Source organism: Trachinotus anak, unplaced genomic scaffold, assembly GCF_046630095.1.
Source record: "Trachinotus anak isolate AG129_WGS33_773 ecotype Australia unplaced genomic scaffold, CSIRO_AGI_Tana_v1 ptg000025l, whole genome shotgun sequence".
NCBI lineage: Eukaryota > Metazoa > Chordata > Actinopteri > Carangiformes > Carangidae > Trachinotus > Trachinotus anak.
The window spans coordinates 5121472-5135450 of NW_027273876.1; the positions used below are offsets into that span (position 1 = coordinate 5121472).

General features: G+C 41.0%; 1 protein-coding gene across 9 annotated transcripts in view; it reads right to left on the minus strand.

Annotated features, from left to right (window-relative positions):
- Positions 1–13979, minus strand: part of rpl38 (ribosomal protein L38) — a 374880-nt gene that overhangs the window by 176071 nt on the left and 184830 nt on the right. The gene's annotated exons all lie outside the window — the stretch shown is intronic.

Sequence of the window (13979 nt, forward strand, 5' to 3'; positions counted from 1 at the left end):
CCAGCTGATCTTTTGAACATCACCTGGCTTATTCATACTGGCAAATAGATTTCTCCTTTTTTTTTTTCAAAGGATAACAAAGGCCATGTGTTTTACAGAGCAGAGATACAAACTGTGTCCCAATTCAAAAATCTTAGGAAGACCAGACCATTTTGCAGTGTTTCCCACAGACCAGGTAGCAATTTGTGGTGCTCCACTGACACCGTTGGGGGAATTGAGTGTCACAGTGTCATGGCGGTCGGTGGAGTCAGTCATTGTATGCAGAGTGTATGCAGACGAGTGTGTGTGCATGCACCAGTGATGCGCTGGTTGATTTTCCCGCGCACCGCTGGCATATGCGCGCTTGTCTGTGTGTGTGTGCGTGTGTCTGTGTGTGTCCGTGTGTGTCCGAGAATGACAGAGAAAGAGCACTATGCGGAGATGAATGAACGGAACGATATTACGTTGAGAGCATAGACATTCTGTGGCGGTTGGTCTCCATTCTGTGGTGCACTGCCACAGAATGGAGATTTTGGTTCAGCCTTCACAGTCTATGACAGCCAGGAATAGCCACACCTTTGTTGACGGTGTCCTTCGAAGGGTGCAGCCCCTGAATTGGGACACAGCTTTGCGCTCACCTAGCTTTCTATTAGAAACACCTGTACACATGCTTATTCATGCAGTTATCCAATCAGCCAATCATATGTTAGCAGTGCAATGTATAAAATAGTGTAGATACAGGTCAGGAGGTTCAGTTAATGTTCACATCAAACTTAAGAATGGGTAAGAATGTGATCTCGGTGACTTTGATTGTGGCATGATTGTTGGTGTGGGATGGGCTGATTTGAGTGTTTCTGCAACCATGCTGATCTTGTGGGATTTGATGCCCAACGGACTCGTCCAGTGAGCGGCAGTTGTGCAGGATGAAATGCTTTGTTGACGAGAGATGTCAGAGGAGAACAGCCAGACTGGTTAGAGCTGACACAAAGGCTACTGTAACCTGGACAACCACTCTTCACAACTGTGGTCAACAGAACAGCATCTCAGAGTGACCACACCAGCTACAATGAAAGAGCTACAACAGCAGAAAAACTTCAGGCTCCACTCCTGTCAGCCAAGAATAGAAATCTGAGGCTGCCACGTCCAAAAGTGGACAGTTGAAGACTGAAAAATGTAGTGTGCTCTGATGAATCTGGATTTGTGCTGAGGCTGCAGATGGTAGGGTCAGAATTTGGTGTCAGCAGCATGAATCCATGGACTAAACTTTCCTTGTGTCAACAGTCAGGAGTGCTGGTGGTGGTATAATGGTTTGTGGAATGTTTTTTTCCCACACTTTTTGAGCCCTTAATACCAATCAATACCTGTTTAAATGCCACAACCTATCTGAGTATCATTGTTGACCGTGTGCATCACTTGACGGCCACTATTTACCATCTTCTCATGGCTACTTCCAGCCTGATAATGCAACATGTTACAAAACAAAAGTTGTCTCAAACTGGCGTCATGAAGATGAGTATAGGGTGCTCAGTGTACTTCACTGGTCTTCACAGGCACCAGACCTGAATCCACTAGAGCACCTTCAGCATGAGGTAGAACAAGAGACTGTGCAACTGACTCTTTTCAGTATGGAGCAGAAATCCATGCCACAAAGAACTGAGGCTGTTTTTGAGAGCAAAGGGAGGCCCTAGCCAATATTAGTGTGGTGTTACTAATACACTAAAGTGCTCTGTGAATGAAGTATGACTTTCCTGCTTTTTAGCTGCAGGAAGTACAAACTGCACTCAGTACTTACACATAATTGCCCATAATTATATGTAAAATACAGTATATTAGGATTGTTTTGGTCAACTTTTATGAATTAATTGGGAACAAAATGGATTACTGTCACCCAAATTATTTAAATTTCTCTCTGAAATTGAAAACAAAGTAAAAGTGGATCAGAGAGGGAAAAAATGCACTTTCAAACACCATTCAAAATGAAGGTTGGAGAAAGCCACCATTATCAAAAACAAAATTGGTTGGTTTTCACACATGATGATATCGTCCTCCCACTCACACACACCTGGAGGTCCAGAAAACTGTTGCACACCCACACAATCAACACATACAAACGCACATTTACTCACACCCCATGTTTACACTCGAAATAACTAACAAATTAGTTGTGACACATTGCAGTTGCTTAAATTATTTTTTGTTAGTTTGTTTTACACCTTAAGAGAAAGCAGATACAGCTCAATGAGAAATAAAACCTCCCTCTATTTTTGAGTTTCAAAATAAAAAAGGTAAAACTGACATGTCCATGTTTTATTGGATTTCTGAATTGAATTGTACTTATGTACCTTGGAAACTGCTATGTCATACATACAGTAATTTCTATGTCTTGTATTTGTTATTTCATGTTTGTCTCTGGCCTCAGGTCCTGCACTCCAGCATCTGCTTGCCAGTTGAAGCTGCCAATGTCTGCCAACAGTATCAATATGCCAGCTCTGTCAACACTGAACAAAGTACCGACTGCAAAAACAAGACAGCTGGCATCATCTGCTGTAAAAAGATGGAAGGGGTTTACCTTTTAAACTGATAACATGTTTTATGACCTGTGTGCACGTTCTTATGAAATCAAAACCTAAATTTGAGTGTAGGTATCAAAAGGAGTTGCAGCAGCTTGACTAACCTTCACTCTTGTTGTTTAGTGGCTTGTGCAGTAGATAGAAAAATAATCACCATCATTTTTTTGATGGTAATTTTTTGCAGCCATATTTTCTCAGTACATAAATAAATGCTGTGAAATAGTGAGTGAGAAATTGAAATGAGAAGAATATAAAGTAGGTGCACTAAACGTCTCTTACTCATTGGCCTTTCAGGGCACCTCTGAAACACCATCACACACCCATCCTAGTTCATTAAAGCGCACACCTTTCTTTACCTTCTAAGTGCGCCTCTCATCTTCCTACATGCTTATGTGCATGACATCTGTAGAAATGCACACTCAAGAATATAATAAATGCTTGTTTGGAGTTGCAATGGAGACATTTCATAGACACTTGTCTCAGAAGGTGCACTTTCCTGTCAATATGGGGAGAAAAAACTGCTGGGTGCTCCATCCTTCATTAAAAAGCTCTTTGCCTGAAAGGATTTCTGCTAAATTCATGAATTATTGAAATGAATGAAGAGATGTGGTTAAAGTGGACCAACATGTCTGATCTTTGATAGCCAAAAAAAGGAAGAAAAGAAAAGAGAGAAAGAAAACACTTCGCAGCTGCTAAGATCTGAATGCTTTCCTTTTCTCACTGTCAAACAAGTGGCAAAATATATTAAATGAATTACATGTTTTGTGCCCAGCCACTCTCTGGTTTTCATTAAGCTCTGATCCAAATGGACAACATTTCTCGCTGAAACCAATCCAGCTGCCTGCGTCTGAGAACAAAAACATTTCACTGTGCTGATGATACCGATAAAAGGTATTGATTTCATGGAAGCATCGAAGATCCATATTTCACCTGATTGTTTCTGTGTCTTCTTAATTAAGTTTTGTCTCTGGAGGATGCAGTTCATGGGTCAGATGGGTTCTTATAACCTTCAGGTGGATCCACTGACTGAACTGGCTCTTATATGCCTGCACATAATGTAAATAGAGTTACAGTGGGAGAGGAGCTGTTTCCGGTATCCAGTGTCCCAGAGGTAAAAGTAAAAGTGGACTTCTGTAATTCTTTATTATCAGGATGTCCCAGTAACTCAGTGAAAAGCCTCCAGCTGATTCAAAATGCTGCAGCGTGAGCACTGACAGGAACTAGGAGACGAGATCATATCTCTCCTGTGTTAGGTCACCTGCACTGGCTCCCTATAAAATCCAGAATAGAGCTTAAAATCCTCCTCCTCACCTACAAAGCCGTTAATGGCCAGGCACCATCGTATCTCATGGTATTCCATTATCCCAACATAACACTCCGCCCCCCAAGATGCAGGCCTGCTTGTGGTTCCTAGAGTCTCTCCTCTCAACCCAACCAGCCTGACAGCTGCCCAGTTTTTGTCGCCAAGTGCTGTTTATTGTGGGAGCTGTTGGGTTTCTCTCTATCATATTGTAAGGTATTACCTTTTGCCTGTAAAGTGCCTGTAAGTCAGAGTGTTTCTGAGGCTTGGATGGACATGAAACCCTGCTTGTTGAATCATCAGTGTAAACAACTGCAAATATTAAGTTCTTCGCCAAATGGTACAACCCTGTACATAAAAACATAAAGAGACTTCCCAACATACATCTCTTTCTGATAAAGTCAGAGTAAAAGCCTGGTTCTATTAATAAGTGGGCAGATTTTCTTACTTACTGACCTAGCAGAAATGAATCAACTGAAGTCAACTGACTACCAGGACGATTCTATCGCAGTCCGACAGCGGCTTTCTCCATCAAGTGAATGCATATCTGTGGTTCACTCGTTTTAGCTTTGTGTCTATCACTCTCTTCGCCTTCACCTTCTTTGCTTCTTCGAAGAACCGGGGTCTCTTTCTTTTGCCGGCTAAAGTTTCCACAGATACTCCGATTGTTTCAGTGTCCACCATTTCCGCTACCTGGGGAAAGCTACTGACAGCAACCAGCAAAAACAAAAGTACTATCCTCTTTCAGTTTTTGGTTGTGCAGTAGCAGATATGCTTCCTTTGGGCCATAGATCAAACCCTCTTTTTGTCTGCAAAATTTGTGACTGGTGGCAGATGGAATTGCATGGTGAACGCCAGGCTCATAGGAAACCAATCTAAATCCTGATGGTGTCATTATTCTTTAGTCATTACATTGTGCAATCAACATTTCCTTCATAACGATAAATTAAAACAACAAACTTGTCTATTTCCACTCTAAATTAGACCTTGTTTCTAAGGCTACAATTAAAAGAAAGGAAAAAAAAAAACAAACACCAAATCTACACAAGCAGAGTTTACAGACTGAATTTTCTAAGGACAAACAGTCAGACAGGGTGTTGGAATTTCATTGAAATGTTTCATCAAGCAAATAATAAGAGGGTGCTGTATGAAAGGGAGGATTTTTGCAAAAGGAAAAGAAAGTTGGAGCCGAGTGTCGCAGCAGAGAAGTGGAGCTGATGTGTTGTCAGATGGACCCATAACCTGGTTAAGGAAGATCAGAAAGGGAGAGTCAGTGTGAGAGAGAGAGAGAGAGAGAGAGAGAAAGAAGAAGCGAGGGAGAGGGAGAGAGACGGCAAGTATGTCATGCACAGCACGGAGCCTTTTCTCCTCCTGTTGTCAATTAAAGCAGGCAGCTCTGCACCTGCAAGTGGATGCCAGGCCGGCGCTTCTAGCCAGCGTTCACCTCGGCACCGGGCCCGCTGTCCAACCAGCTCTTAATGAGGGGCTTTGTGTGGATAAAGGGGGCTGGCGTGTATACTCAGGCACCCATACATGTCAATTAGGGTGAACCAATCCTGGGGAGATCAAGGACTAATGCCTCTCTCTCTCTCTCTCTCTCTCTCTCTCTCTCTCTCTCTCTCTCTCTATCTCTCAGATGTCTCACTCTTTACGCTTTCTTTATGTAAGACTGATGGACAGACATGCAGATATGGGGCTGCAAGATTTTCAAATGTGTGGGCTTGGAAATGACTAACTGTAATCCTCACAGAATGACTCATAGCTGATGTCTTCCTTATTGGAAATGTTGGAGCCAAATCCATTCTAACATGAAATTTACATATTTCATCAAAAGACAAATCTTAGAGCAAGATTTTACTGTGAGGCCCACTTTGTCTTGACAGTTATCGGATTCAGCACTTTTATTAAGATACACTTTATAGTTACTTCTTGTCTGCACAACAGTGAGAAACTATTCGGGAGTTTAAGGTTTAAACAAACATTGTAAGAGTCAATCAAGTGAATTGCCAATAACTTGGCAATCGAGTTTGCTCCAGCATTGAAATTCAACAAACCTTGACTATCTGGTTTAAAGCTTTGGAGTGAATGTTGGGAGCAAATGGATACTCATATGGTGAGCTGTCATAGATTATGGCAGTGAAATGCAAATTCAGTTTAAGTGCAGCTTTTCACGTCAAACAGTATCACAATAAGATTTTATATTTTGTGAGCGCACAAAATATAAAATCTTGTTGTGTTTCTTTTGAGAGTTACTTAAACTTAAATGTGGGTGTTACCTGCATTACGTGAATGTAACTCATGGAGACAAAGGTAACAGAGGCTGTCTGAAATGTTTCAGAGCAGCCAACTGCTGGAACAGGAAAGTCAAAGGTGACATTCAGAAGTGATAAAGCTGACAAATGCAGTTTTTTTTTAAATCCTTCATGTAGTCATGAGATTGACTTGGAGTTCCTATTACAGGGCTTCTTATATATTTTTTCTGCACTGATCAACGCTGTCTGTGCAGCAAGACAAATGAAACGAGAAGTGTTCAATTTCAGCAGGTACATCAGAAAGTAACAAGAACACAGAGAACAAGCAAAGATTTTGCTCTTCAACAGGTTTGAGGACAATGCTTAGTGAGCACAGTGTAAGTGGGGGGAAAAAAAACACTCACTTGAAAAGACAGTGGGAGTGCAGGAAAAGAAATTGTCAGTATGATGCTAAAGGTAAATTTGACAGAGAACTTAGAAATGATTGGAGAAGATGATGAAAATCTCTGTCGAAATTGAAAGGTAGACTTTTTCTATCTGTGGATGTTTCTTTTCTTCCAAACAGACACCTCTCCCCGGAAAGTGAAGGTGATTTTCTAAAGTCATTTGAGATGTGGAAAAGTCAAAGTAGAGGTCTTGTCACTCACAAGTCTTACGTGAGTGCCATGTCAACTGCTGTTGAAAGCAAACCTCTTTACAGGACCATTCCAGCATGACAGAAATTATATCCTTATTTTTTCTTCCCCCATTTTGCATGGGTGACAGCAATCACGTTTATGTTATCATCGGCTATTTTTATTTGCAAACGCTGTGATGTACAATATTTTTAAATCGGTTTTGCCATACCTGCCAGGCTACAGAATGACTCCCGACACGTCTAATTCAGTTAGCGAAGGTGATCCGTCCCCGTGATTGAGAAGATAACAAACATGTTTTGCCAAGTTGCATTAGAACGCGGCAGTGTATCACGGTGCACTGATGCCCAGCCTGTGGTTATCATGTTTCTAACCAAGCATGTAATTGTGTGGTTGCTGCCAAGCTCCAATGACACTGTGTTCTCTTTGCTCTTTAATATTATTCTTCTGTGTATGTTTCTAGTACAGAAAGAAATGCTGCATTGCTGTTAATGCACATGCTAAAATCACTCTTGGATGTTGGCTGTATTTATAGAAGCAAAAAATTGCTTTATGGAGGAAACATCCCTACAACAGTCTTTATTGACAAGGAACGCTGTGTTCAGAGATGCAGCCCACACGCCATGACACACCATTCTCCCACCCCAGTTAGGGGATAATATTTTAGCATGCAGACATTTTATTCAGGAGGCCCTAATTTAATGAAGCCCCGCTAAATAATTCATGCCGCCTCTCCTGAGTGATGATCCAAAGGTATGAGAAAAATTCCACAATCTCAAGACATTACATACATCCATGTACACGACAGTCCATGTGCACACACATCTTCATACTCACACATATTATAAATATAAAAATACTGCACAGTTTCCTGACACTTACACAGTATGTGAACTTCAACAGGAAATCTGACAGGAAACCGCTCATAAAAACCTGTCGCTCGTCACTTCATCACTGTGTTATTTGCTGCTCTGTGCTAACATGAGCACACAAAGATTTAAGGAGCTCGTTGTAAGTTTTGCTATTGCTACATAGCTAATGTTAGCATTGACACCTGTTTACTTACCAGTCTAGAAGAAACGCTGTCAGTTACTTTACTCACCAAGAGCTGTTTCCACCGGTGGAAATTTTAAGAAACATTAATGTTAACTCTTCTACTGAAGTTAGCACGCTAACCAGCTAGCCCCCAGCTACCTAACCCTGTCTCGTCCGACCCAAGCTCTTGTCAAGCGATGATCAACACCACCTGCTCCCGGAAGAAAAAACTTGGCACTGGCCCCTTTTGCAGCTCTCCTACACTACAGGATGAGAGGTCACATCAGGGTGACCTGTTTGAGTGTCATATACATCTTTATTCATTATATTTATGATATGTATGTATGAACCACAGCAAAAATAATGCATCTACAATCATTTTAAAAGAGGTTAAAACATGTCTTGTTGATTCTTTAAAAGGTTAATTTTTACTTCATGTTTTACTCTTGGTAATGAACATCACATCACAGCACAGACGCATGAGATGACTGACTGTCTCCTTTGCATGTATCTGAAAGCATGTTTCAGTCAAGCACGGCTAACTGGTCATGTTCAGCTCAGGTAAATGAACTTTTCATGAGCTCTCCTTTATTGTGCTTCTTTCGCCTGCTTCCAGCTCAATCAGCTGACTGTGGGCGCTTTACCTTTTGACTGCCCAACAATTCTGTTCTGTCATCACCAGAGAAACTGAGCTCTCTTTTTAGTGAAATGTGAAACCGAGGCTCAGGCAGCTATTTCAGTAATTCCAACAGAGGAAAGGGAATGGATGTCTATTTCTGTCATGGTCTTGTCTCCAAAAAACATTTGAGATATGAGATCTGAACTATGTTACAATGCATGCCAGGCTATGTGAGCACAGATATGTAATTTATCCGACAGGTTCAACAAGTCTAAGATGGGTTTGTGGTGCCAGGATTGACTAGCATCTTCCCTTTGAGCCTTGCAAGATACTTACAGTGGATTTAAGGGTTTCTGTCCTGGTTGTCCAACATTTCCAGACTGGTAAGGCTGTGTTGCTTCAGAGTGAGAGCTGTACTATAGAGCCCTGCAACAACAAGCACACGGAGGCATGGTCAAGGTCACTGTGGTAGGTAGCAGACAATCTGTGGATATTGGCCAAAAAGGTCTTTTGCCACGTGAAAGGTCCCTGTGTCCGTGACATTCATAACATCAGTGCTGGTGTCACGGCGATTCATGGCTGTCCCCAGGAGAGTGACATGTGCACATCGACATCTTGAGCCGGATCTACACTCTGCCTGGGTGGAGGGAAATGGATTTGTTTGCCTCAAATGAGAATACTGACTGTCTCCTGCAGCTCTCCTTCAGTGCCACAACAATCCACCCCCATGGCTGGACACATGGTGCACATACAGCATGGCTAAATAAAGATGAACTTAAGTGTTTCTTCTCAGCTCTTCCTCAACACAACTAGTCTGCCATTGTGTGAAGTGCTGTAGAACAGAAGCAGACGAGGGAAGATGGAGTGTGCTGGACTGCTGAACAGCAGGGTGCATTTTATATCATTTAATATTTGCAGTGTTGCTAAACCTCGCCTGATTTTAGAAGAGGAAAAATATCAAAATCTTGATATGGATTAGGATTAATGAGATTTGCTGAGATGAGAGCAGCAGGGGTTCTTATGATTGTCAGTGAATAATAATTTAAGAAATTAGACCTTCCAGAAATGCTTATTTCTTGAGAGAAACTTGCATTGTGCTCACTCAAGATTTCATAATACATTTGTTTTTATCTAATTTGAACTCAATTCCTCTTCATGCTCCTTGAAGGATTCTTCCAGCAGTGATGAAAATCAGCCTGATTTCCCACACTGCAATTTCTACCCTGTGAAATTCACTGCTGTTTTTTTTTCTTTTTTTTCTATTTTTACTTTTAGAGAAACCAAATACAGTATTTTAGATGCCCTGAAGGATGTCCTAAAAAAAACAAAAAAAAAAAAACATTTCCAACCAGCCTTTGACGAGCTGTTTTCAACTTATTTTCTGGATATGGTGACATTTAAGGGCCCTTTAGGTAATGCTGTGTAGGCAGGTTAATTCAAAAATATTTTATTGAATTACCAGATGGTGGACAAGAAAAACTGTGTTGATAATCATCAAAAATCTATGCGCTAGAGCATAATATGGGCAAAAGGGCAAGGCCAGACAGAATTCAAATACAGGTCCAAACTGAATGACAGACCCTGAGTGTTAATGTACATGACTTCAGTGCATTCAAAACACACATAATTAAGACAAGGCTGCCACGCTTTCAAAACAGCTCTATAGCAAAAAGTGGCAACAAGTACAAATGCTTGGTACAGAAGAAGTCCAACACTGAATCCATCATGCGTCCTTGCTCCTCCACTTCCTGACAGAGTGTCATTATCTCCCTGAAGGTACACGGAAGAAAAAAAAAAATCTCTCCACGCACCATTAAATATGACAGGGGCAGGTCTGGGGATGAATTTGAAAAGGTAATAGCTACTTATATACGTGTACAAACTGGCAAACATTAAGTATTGTTAGTTGTCTGTGTGTACTTCATCTCACACTGCCCACAGGGACTCGTAGAAGGAAATAACATTGCATTAGATATGGTTAACCTTCAAAAACACCCCAAAATTTGAAATATCTAATAGACACAACAGCTTAACGCATTGTCACCACAACATGTTTGACATGTAACAATCTGAGCGCAAACAAAATTCAAAAATTAAATTGTTACCTCTTTCAGGACATCTTACCATATCTCATAAGTCTTCTTCCAGAGACAAGGAGAGGAAATTGAATAAATCTCCAGCAGCTTAGCACCCACCACTGCCATCAACACGCCGGGTGCGTGAGGGTCAAATCTCCACCACGGAGGCCAGAGCAGCATATTGCCATTTTAGCAGCGAGCTGGGCAGCGAATGCTTTTTCTGGCTCTAGGCTCGATGACACATGCATTGACCTAAACGTATATCAGTGGGTGGAGAAACATCAATGCTCCATCTGATGTAGGTGCCCAAGGTTTTACGTCTGCACCAATTACTGCTCTGCATCGACTGACGTTTGATCCAAGGTTCCCCAAGAAATGAACCCAGTGGGGGCTGAGTGTGTCCATGTGGTTATTTATGTTAGTTCTGATGCACGTGCCCTCATTTCCATCTGTAAATGCCTTAGAGTGTTTGTATTGTATCTATTTACATATATGTACTTGTGTTACAAACTAAAGGCAGAGCTCTAATGCCTTGCAAATAAGGGCTACGGTGAAACCACTTCTGAGTCAGATGGTGTCAGTGATTCTTTTCATGCCAGATGGCAGCAACTTTTCATCACAGAGCAGGTTTTAGGCAGAATGTCTGGGCCACACAGAGTGACAGTTCAGATCTGTCAGATGGGCTTATGGCCCAGAATTCAATCAGGACTAAAAGAATGATGCTCTATTTCAGCTTGACGTGGCTTTATATTCATTTTCCCCAGCCAGTAATAAAGGTGGAGGAGGATTCTCGAGCTATATGGTGGCAGCGCCACTGTAGGCAATCTGTCAGTCGCAGTCACGGCTGTTTGCTTTTTTGTCCGTACATGCTTGTGTGATGCACGTTTATGCATCTGTGCGAGCTCCTGTGTGTATTACAAACATTTATTCATACCCTTCGACATGCTTGGAAAAAACCTTGCCCAAAGAAAGCCCCAAAATTTTGAATCCATAGCCAGATAGAGAATGATCCGCTAGTTTCTTCTGATGCTTGGACTTATTTGAATTAAAGCCTGTTTTGGCCTTTAGCAGGTGTTAGGGCAGATACATTTTCAAGCATCGTCTTGTACTGTGCCATAGAATCTCTCACAGCTTATTCATTTACATTTCTAATGCTCCAGTTCTCTACAAGAATTAATAAGGGAGGTTATTTCCTAATTGACTGTAAAGGCTCATAGAGAAACCAACATACACCACCTGCTATAATGCAGACCTGATAGAGAAATGTGTGGTTAACCCTGAGAAGTTCAATGAGCCATTCACTGTGAGATATAGTGTACAGCATATCGTTTGTACACAGTCTGTACACACCATCTTTAGCACACACTGTGTCAGCTTTTCGCTAAGAGTCATTAAAATGCTGCCACAGTCTGAAAAGCATCTTCAGATTCTTGCACTGCAACATGAAAAAATAAAACATGATTCTGATTTGGAGTGCTCCTGCAACAACAAACACCATTATTACACTCTTGGGAAAAACAAAAACAAAAAAGCCACTGCCTGCCACCGAAACACACTTTAATTGTCTATGAGAACTAACTCCCAGATAATTGGTGAAAAGGTTCAAGTCCATCAACAGTTCAGCAGATGGACTGTCACCACATGTACAATACTGTTTACATGTGTGGGAAATTATGTATTTATGGTTTTTGTGTATACACATAATTTATCAATCTCACCCTGGGTCTTCCTATTGATTCACAACTATCCATGTTGCTCTGGATAATCTGCAGACCTCAGTGTGAACAGTTATTTTCTGGAGTTCTACCAAATGAACAAACGACAAAAAAAAAAGAAGTGTAAATTGTGGTTTTTAGTTTCATAAGTTCCAGCTTTGCCATCACTGTATTTGGGGAGAAACAAAATATGTTTTTTGGAGGAGAAATTGTTTGAAACAACCCTTTAAGCTAACCTAGGATGTTGCTCAGAGCTTCATGATTTATTTTGCAGTTTCTTGAATGTGAGAGAAAAGGAGTGAGGTGCATATGTGAATCAGAGGGTGATGCAGTCAGATGCAATCGCTGGTCAGGTGCTGCATAGAGATGTTCTGACACCACTTTCTTCCTTCCCAATACCGATTCCAATGCCTGAACTTGTATATCTGCCAATACTGAGAACCATTGCATTAAAAAATAAAGAACAGCTGTATACTACTATCCCTGTATGGATGTCACATTATTGCTATCATTGCTGTATAGCATGGCTCAGGGTAAACCCTTTGTAAAACATGAACAAATACATGAATGCCACAGAATCTTTTTTTATTATGTACAGTAATTTGACTCAGTCATTAAAAAAACAGAGTAAATCAGGAATATATGAAAATTCCTGCACTAGTTGTCCTAACACAGGTGCCATTGCTCGAAATAAAAGGAGCTACATAGCTAACATTAGCATTAACAGCTGTACACTTACAGTACCAGTCTAGAAGAAACAGTGTGAGTTCATCATCAGACTTCATTCCTTTACTCACCAAGAACACCAAAAATGTTAACTCGTCTCTATCACATCTGTCTTCTATCAAAGTTAGCATGCTAACCAGCTAGCCCGCGGCCCGTCTCGTCTCTTTCCGATAGTGACTCACTGTAGCCTCCAATCTGCTCTGAAGATGTGGTGCTGCTCAGAGGATGCATTATAACCCCTTGTGTTATAAACACAACATGGCCATAACCATTGCAAGTGTAAGTCTACGGTTACACTATTTATTGGAAATCAGTTCTTCTTTGCCACTCTAAGAGAATAGTTGCCAGTGGCTGCGAGACTTCCTGTGTGGGCTGCTGTTTAAGAGCGTTTCCAGGATTGCAATTTTGTAACCCAGGTCAGGAAATGATAAACATTTATGAATAAATCACATGGTATTGTATCAGCGCATAGCCTTACATACATGATCCAGTATTTTAGGCAGTATTGGAACCATTTCTGGTATCTCTACTTTCATTTACACTCTAGTGCTGTATGAATATATCAGTGTCCTCAGATTCATAAAAAAACATTTGGGCTTTTTAGCGTATGTGTGTGTGTATAAAGTGGGGCGAGTGTGATATTTGGAATGAAGCTGGTGAAATGGCAAATCAAAAACAAAAGGCAGACTGATGTGTTGTCAGTGCACTTCCCCTGTTTCTTGTGTTTGTATTTCAAATCACTTTGCTCCCTAAAACACTTTTCTTTCTTTCTCTCCCAACTCTTGCACCTAACCTCTCTACTTTCCTTTCCACATTATAGGCCTTCCTTTGCCAAGGTTGGTGCAGTTCCGCTGAACATATTTCTTTTCTCTTTTGACCATCTGTCTCACTTACACAAACAGATTTGCTCCTCTTTCCTCTCACTGTTTTTTTTTTTTTTTTTGACTCATCTCATGCTCTCTCTTTGATGAATACTGTTGGATTTTTCTTTTACTCATCTCCATCTGCCAAAATGCCTATGATTAAAGATCCTTACATAAATTAGACTGTCTATCAGGGTTTTCAAATGT